This window comes from Capsicum annuum, chromosome 3, assembly GCF_002878395.1.
Source record: "Capsicum annuum cultivar UCD-10X-F1 chromosome 3, UCD10Xv1.1, whole genome shotgun sequence".
NCBI classification, from domain to species: domain Eukaryota; kingdom Viridiplantae; phylum Streptophyta; class Magnoliopsida; order Solanales; family Solanaceae; genus Capsicum; species Capsicum annuum.
The window spans coordinates 155,641,827-155,650,833 of NC_061113.1; positions in this window are offsets into that span (position 1 = coordinate 155,641,827).

Here is a 9,007-nt window from a genome sequence, read left to right on the forward strand (position 1 = left end):
CTAAATCAGCCAAAATACCACATTAACATTGAGTTATACTCTTTCAAAGATGACCCTTTCAAAATCGAACACTAAAACTTGATGGATTCAAAAACTCTTAGCTTGTATTACCTTAAGTGACTCATAAGAACATGATTAACGCATCATAAGCTATATTATAGCTAGGATACTCATTGTAATTCATGAACTAAAATGCTACTCACAGGATAGGAGGTTTCATATGTAGGAAAAATGGTTCGTCTCCTAGCTTAGAAACATACGGGGTTTTACATAATATAGACCCTTGTAGAATCGAATCCTAAACTTTGAATGAATGAAAGGATCTTAGCTCCAATTTGTTCTAAGTACTTTCTATGAACATCTTTCACCATGAAAGAACTTCATAAACTAGGATAATGATCATAAAACTTATATTCACTTGAAAATCATTTGGATCAAAGTTTTCACATGTAGGAACGATGGTTAGAATTCTAGCGTAAGAATATGGGGTGTTACATTATCTCCCCCTTGGAATCATTCGTCCTCGAATGATGGATAGGAACTTGTTGAAGCCTTAGAGGTATGGACTATCATGGACATAATATGTCTTCTAATAAATGATATAACTGAGTTGAAACATTAAAACCCTCTATCATGAAACTGATTTCTGATTTGACTTGCCTTTACTTACTATAAGGAGCTAATTCATGATGAAAGTTTAGAAATTGCTTAAAGTGTTCATGATACAATCATGCATATAGAACTGCGAAGTGATAACTTATACAGACACAAATCATGAGACAATGAGGCTAAGATTATACAATGGGTATTACACTGACTGAGCTGGAATAATTGGAAAACTAAGATCATTCACTGAACACTTAGGAAAGGAATCGTGACTAAATAGCTGAATCTGAAACTAATGTCTGGTGCATGGACTGAACTGAATTGAATTTTTAATTTCCATGAATGCAAACATGTTAGCTCATGGAATAGCAATATTTATGAAACTTTGGATTGTAAGACAATATGGAAAGGTTGAAATCTATAGGAGATTATATGTTTAATTTTTAAACTGGATTGCAGGTTACATGGACTGGATCATACTGACTGTTCATACTCAAATGGAGTATTTCTTTGACACTCCTCTAATAAATTCGAATAATATTAGGGAGCAACAAAATCACAATATTGATACAACTCTATAGCTTAGAACATAAAAATATAAATAATAAACTAGTACAGAACTACTAGGCTTTAGGAAATGCAACTTCTTACCTTCAAGCTTAGCAACACTTCTCAAATACTCCCTTAACTGTACTATTCCCCTTAAATACCATACTCATTTGATTCATCTTATAATTCTCACATGGGCATTGATAAATTCCTCTACTAAACTGTAAACTAAACTAATTTCTTTTAGCATGATCAAGCCTAACTCGAAATCACAAGATACAACATGCTACACCATAATAATAGTCTAAACCACATGCTTCAATCTTCTATTTCTCTTTTATAGCTCACAGCCTAAGCATAACGTTCCTTACTACTTCAATGACTAACTCAAAATTCTTACTATGGATTTACTAAAGCATATTGCATTCCTCTACTTACATCGGAATATTACATTCAAGCCTATCGTTTTATCCACATATGAACTTCAAGGTAAACGCCCATTAACACATACTTCTCTTATTCTCTAAACCTCTATCAATAAAAACTTTCTTGCACTATTCTTAAGAAAACATACCTAGAATTATCAACTAACTATGACATATACTAAAGATTTACCTCAATTTTTCTTCATCCTTTAGCCTTAGATAGAAAAGAAAAAAATAATATTTCTTAATAAGGGTCATCAGCTCCCTCTAATCTAAACCATTACTTATCCATTATCATCAACACTATCTTAACATAAGAAGAGGCCACTGAAGGGCTAATGCATAAGGACATGAAACATAAAAGAATACTATACATAACTTTGATACTTAATTGAGTCCTGAGGAATAGAATTTCATAGGCATGGATTTATTAAAGAGATATAAACTAAGGACATACATGATATAATGTGAATCTCACTAGTATCATGAATTTCTAAGGGCTAATCATACGTTGAAGCATGATTTCATACTTGTCATAAGCTATTTAACATAAGACTGGAGTTTATAGATTTATGAGGGATAGCTTAAATCACCGAGTGAAGCTATTACTTACTTATCATAAGCTTAGAATGAAATTGAATATGCATGAAGTGTATGAGCATTGACCTTTGGCATGGATCTATCATGCAAGACATGAATATAGTGTGATAATGTCTAAAATCCAAGGAATAATCTAGAGTAAGAAGGGATCACCATCTCATCACAACTCTTATTGGAATGCATCACAATCTAATTCTTAAAACTTGATTTGGTTCTTCACTCTACCGTCTCCCCGTTAGATCAAAGTTGACATTCTAAGCTTATGGGTCTACTCCATATCCTCAAGACTGAGCTATACCTTCTTTTCTCTAGTTGTCTCCACGTGAATGCTCATTCACCTGAACGAACTATATCTAGACAATACTTACTTCATTATTGGACACTCTCTTAATATATACCACCCTTAACTTCCTTTAGCTTCAATAATCATCATCACAAACATACACCCTCTTAACTCGAAAAACATACCTGCCTTACTAAACACATAATTATATGATAACAAGATCATTCTTGTATTCTTATATTTTTCCCAAACCATAAGAATCAAAATCATACTTAAAAGACTCAACACCATCTATCCATAACTCCTTAACTTGGCTATCCAGAATACCATGTACTATACAACTATGTTCTTCCACTTAACAACTCAAGGGTACTATTAACCACACATAATACTTAATAAACTTAGAAAATAATGCAACCCCATATCACATTGGGCACACCTCTACCTCATACCTATAATATCATACTAAATCTAAAATCAATAAGCTTACATTCTTGCATTCACTATTTCAAGTCTATTGGTTCACCTCTATATAACTAGTATCACTAACCAAGTAATCATTACTTCCACCTTGATAATCATCTACTATTCAAACTTAGTGTCTAGTGCTAGGTATGATTAACAACACAACCACCTATACTATTCTTAATTGGAAGCTATAAAATAAAACATCAAGAAACACTAGTCCGCTAGAACCTCATAAGAACAATAATTATCAAGATCATATGGACCTTCTTATTATATAACATTATCACCTCTTCCTTCTACATATTATGACTATTTACCCATATATCTACCTAAATTACTTCATAGCTCTATAAGTTTCAACAAAACTCATTTTTCAACCTCAAGGGAAGCCTCAATTAACAATACTCATCCACCAAATACTTTCATCAATAACTAATACTTTAATAACACAATAAATACCATCAATAACTCCTTTCATACTACAAGCAAACAAAAATTCACCTTAACTGGTAACTCTTTCTCTACCTTCTACCAAGAAGTCTGCACCACCTTCATTACCCCTAAACTAACACACAAGGATATATTACCTCACTACTAACTCAATCGTATGTAAAATTTCATCTATATACATTCAATCAATCTCCATCACCACCTATCTTGTCACTACACTTCTAAGCACACTTCTAACTATAAGAAGACTCTACTGCTCATGAATCATCACACTCTAGGTTGTAATGTCCCTCGAATGCAAATTATATTTAATAATCTAGGTTCATACTACCTCCTCTGATGAGCACTATCTGTATTGAAGAGTTAATGATGAATTTTGATAAATATCTTACTCTATCTTAATTTAACAACTCATGAAAATGAGGAAATAACTTTCAACTTAGGGAACTTATAAGACACTAGCAAGCTCCTCTCAAGCCCCTGTGTGACTTCTGAAATTTCTAACAGTAAATCTAAGAGAATCATCTTGGGAGGAATTGGAACTTGCTAATCATTTTATCTCAAGAATATAACATATATGAAGAAGTATGGATTAACACATGAATTGATAGAAGTTTCTGAAGGAACAACTTTATAGCACAATCTAGAGTATGAAAGAAGGAAAACTTTTCTTAAATGCCTTGTCGCCTGTCAAAGAAAAGTACAGGCGTCTCTGTACCATTCTGCAAAACTCTACCAAACATGGCATCATAGACATCCTAGGACACTTGAACTCTGTGCTCTGATACGAAGTTTGTAACGCCCAAAAAATGGGTCTCGAGACGTCACACGGTGCTTAGGACCACAAGTGATGCCAAGCTAACCCATGAATTGGCATACTTTTAAGAAACCAATTTAAATATGTATAAAATAATTGAGTTTACTATGCGGAAATGTAATCATGATGAAATCTGGAAAAAATACAGTACTAATACAATTTTACATTTTGATAAAACTGAAAAGAGGAACTAAAAATACATGAATGAATCTGACTGACATCTATGAAACCTCTACTATACTGATAATAGATAGCTGAGATGCGACTCCAACTACCACCAATCAATACATATGAGTAAGAAATTAAAGTACATAAATAACATATAACTAAAGTCCCCGAAGTAAGAGGACTCATCATCTGTTGGCTGAAATCTGCAATTGTCTAATCATGATATAGGGACTACAACTGAACTAGTACCTACATTATTAAATAATGTAGCATATAGACGTATAAGTGGATCAGTATTTTTGGAATATAATGAGCATGTGGGGGTGAATGCATAAGTAAAAACTGTAACTAGTTTTACATATAACTTATAAAGAATGCATGCTAAGCGTAAATGACTCACATTGGCTTGAATAATTGAAAGTTGAAAATCATAAATCATGAATGATAAAGCATAATGTGAACTTAGTTCTAAAAGCTGAACTTTTACTTTTTCTGCTGGCAGAATAAGTATAATTGAAGTTAAGTCTATTTTCAAATCATATAGGTTAAGTGTAAAGGACTCACCTTTGTATCTTTAAACTAAAAGCTAAAATCTTATAGCTAATGACTTATGTTAAACAATATCTAAATAAAATGTGAGCCTTCACACTTAGTTTCTAAAAGTTTTCTCTTATTTTTTTTTAGGGAGGTTCTTCTAACCAACATAAACCATGTGAGTTATCAAGAAGTCTAGTATCATGTTCCCTTAAGGGAAAAATCTCACGTTGGGGAGAGGTATCATACTCTTGCCAGGGAGTATAACCTGAGCTAAGTGATCACATCTGTATTTGTCATCCATATAGAAATGGAAATCATCTAAATCTGTACCTACATTGGCTCGTTGTTCTGGGGAAGTAGGATATGCTAAAACCATACATCCCGCTCGATGCTAAATACCACTACCTTACTTATATGCTTATTCTATAGGAAATCCAATTTTAAAACTAGCATAAGAGTTTATAATGAAAACCAGTTATGCATCTGTCTATTTTAAGTTGTAATCAAAACTAATCTATTTTTATAAATTGTAATAAATGTGTGAAGTGGATTTCATATCTTAACTAAGTATCATAGATAAAATCTTGTTCAAAATCTGAATGTAAACTAATCATAGGGTTATTGGAAGCGTAATCTTCTTGAGATATCAATATTCAAACTAGGGCTTAATAACCCATGCTTTAAATTCATTTCAAATCAAAATAATACTTCATGTGAATAATCTTCTTGAAATACTTCAATAATTTCAGTCAAGATAATGAAATCAAAATCACAATGTGAATTTTTTGGATTAAAACATGAGCAAGCATAATCTTGATGCACTTAAAGCCTTTAAATCTCATGCTTCCTTTAATATAACTTGCAACATAATATCATTCTTAAATCTCAATTGAAAATAATTAAATCAAAGCATAAATAAATGAGAACAAGCATGCAATTTAGCACCTAAATCCATGAGGTCAAAAAAAGATAGGTTGGGTATGAACCCTAATAGCAATTTACATAGATTCAACTTTAAAACTTGTTTTGGGCACAAGGATGAAAGAGTAACCTTGTTAATAAACCCACATACCTTAATAGGTTTGACATAACATAGAAAACTTAACTTTGAAACCCTTGGAGATGATCTTGAAAGCTTTTCTTGGGATTCTTGGACTAGGAAACTAAATTATTTATTTTCCTTGAAGAGATGGTTATGAAGTCATGATGTACTTGAATGGAGATTAGGGTTTGTTCTTGAGGGAGGAATGGAGAGAAACTATGGATAAAGGGGCAAATAATGCTCCTTGGGGCTTTAATTATCTCCTATGGACGAGTTAGGGTGGAGGAAAACATACACTTTCCCTTAAAAATGCAAAAATAGAAACTAAAAATTTAGGGAGAGCGATGGAGCCTGCGTCGCAGGCTAATCTCGCAACCTCACTGCCTCTCTCACAAAAAATGGCTATAATTTTTTGCTCGGATTAAGGAGAAATTGGTATAGTGGGAAAGATAATTCAATTATCTACAATTTGGTGGCTCTTGAGCTTCAAAATTCTATGTATATCATAAGTTATACACATTTAAAATACCAGCTTCAAAATTCTATGTATATCATAAGTTATACACGTTTAAAGTAGACCCTTGTAGAATCGAATACTAAACTTTGAACGAATGAAAGGTTCTTAGCTCCACTTTGTTCTAAGTCTTTCACCTCAAAAGCACTTCATAAACTAGGATAATGATCATGAAACTTATATTCAATTTGAAATCATTTGGATTAAAGTTTACACACGTAGGAATGATGGTTAGACTTCTACCGCGAAAATACGGGGTGTTACATAGGGACTTGACCTCATGATTTAACAATAAACAAACCAACTCAACGCACTGGGGAGCTTAACCCATTGTATATCAAAGACATAAATCAAAGTAAGAAAATCAACATATACCTCCATCCCAAGTTTTCAAAATAGGAAATAAATGCGGGTGCTTGAACTTCATGTCCTCTTCTTCTTCCTAAGTAGCTTCCTCGGACTTTTGGTTCCTCCATAAAACCTTCACCGAAGCCACTTCTTTCATTCACAAATAGTGGACTTGTTGATGCAAGATCCTCATCGAGACCTCTTTATAGGACAAAGAGGCTGAGATATCAATATCCCTCAAGGGAATAACCAACGTAGATCACCTACACATTTCCGCAACATAGAGACATGGAAAATCGGGTAAATAGAGTTCATACTAGAAGGCAACTCCAACTCATAGGCAGGTTGTGAACCCAATTCACAATCAAGTTGGGGACAACATATCCGGGGACTAAGCTTTCCCTTCTAACTAAACCATTTTATTCCCTTGATGGGAGACACTTTCAAGAACACCCAATCGCCAATGCTAAACTCTAGGTCCTTACGCCTCACATCCATATAGAAATTTTGGCGACATTGAGCAGTTTTTAACCTATTATGAATCAGTTTCACCTTCTATAAGGCTTGGTGAACTAAATTGGGGCCAAGAAACTTACCCTCGCCAACTTCGTACCACCTAATAGGAGATCGACATCTCCTACCATACAATGCCTCAAAAGGGGCCATGCTAAAACTAGAGTGATAACAATTATTATAGGCAAACTCAATCCAAGGAAAGTGGTCATACAAACTACCACCATAATCAATCAGACAAGCCCACAAAATATCCTCTAATATTTAGATGGTAGAGATATTAAGGAATACTCTAGTACCCAAACCCTTTTGGAACAATTTCCAAGAGTGGGATGAAAATGGAGGACCACAGTTTGAGATAATAGAAATTGTAGCACCGTCCAACTTTAGGATAGCCGTAACATTCAACTTAGCATAATCTTTCACCATGTAATTTGTCCTCACTGGCAAAAAGTGAGAGGACTTGGTCATTCTATCAACAATGACCCAAATAGAATCAAATTGATTTTAAGGTCTAGGAAGACCAGTAATGAAATCCATATTAATTGCCTCCCACTTCCGTTTGGGCAACACAATTTTTTCGAACAACCCACCCGACCTTATGTGCTCAACTTTCACTTGTTGACACACCAAACACTTGGCCACACAGCTAGCCATATCACGTTTTATATTGATCCACCAATAAAATACTCTAAGGTTATGATATATCTTGGTGGAAATGGGATGAATGGTATAGCAGGATCTGTGAGCCTCGGCCATGACCCTTTTCCTCAATCCATTAATATTGGGAACACATAGCCTACCTTGGTATCTTAAGATACCATTACCACTAATCACAAAGTCTACAAATTTATATTGACCCACATTACTCTTGATATTTATTAGGTCAGGGTCCAAAGCTTTCTTCTCCTTTATCTCAACAACAAGAGACAACTGAAATATCAGAAGCATAAATACACCCCCATCTTCGAAGTCCGCAAGTCAAACTCTAAGATTAGCCAAACAGTGAACATCCTTCACTAATTCCCTCTTTTTCCTCACCTACATAGGCTAAACTTCCCATGGACAATCTACTAAGAGCATTGGCAACTACATTCGCCTTACCAGGATGGTAATAAAAACTCATATCATAGTCTCTCAACAACTCGAGCCACCTTCTTTGTCAACTATTTAACTTATTTTGGGTAAACACATATTGGAGACTTTTATGATTAGAAAAGATAGTGACATAACCCCATAAAGATAATGCCGCCAAATCTTTAATGTAAAAACCATGGCTAATAACTCTAGGTCATTAGTAGGGTAGTTCTTCTCATGAACTTTTAATTGCCTAGAAGCCTAGGCTACCACCCTACCATGTTGCATCAATACACAACTGAGACTGACACAAGAAGCATAATAATATACTACAAAACCATCACTACCCTCGGGGAAGGTCAAAATTGGTTTTGAAGTCAACTTATCTTTCAACTTCTCAAAACTACCCTTACATGAATCCAACAACAAGAACTTGACCCTCCTTTGGGTCAACTTGGTCAATGGGGAAGCTATATTAGAGAAACTCTCTACAAATCTTCTGTATTAATCAACTTCCTCAAGCAGCTAGGGTTTCTCAAGGTCAAGAACATCTTCAAAGAAATTTCCCCAAAGCTTCTACTTCAGGTATGTGGGATGTTTTATCCATGGG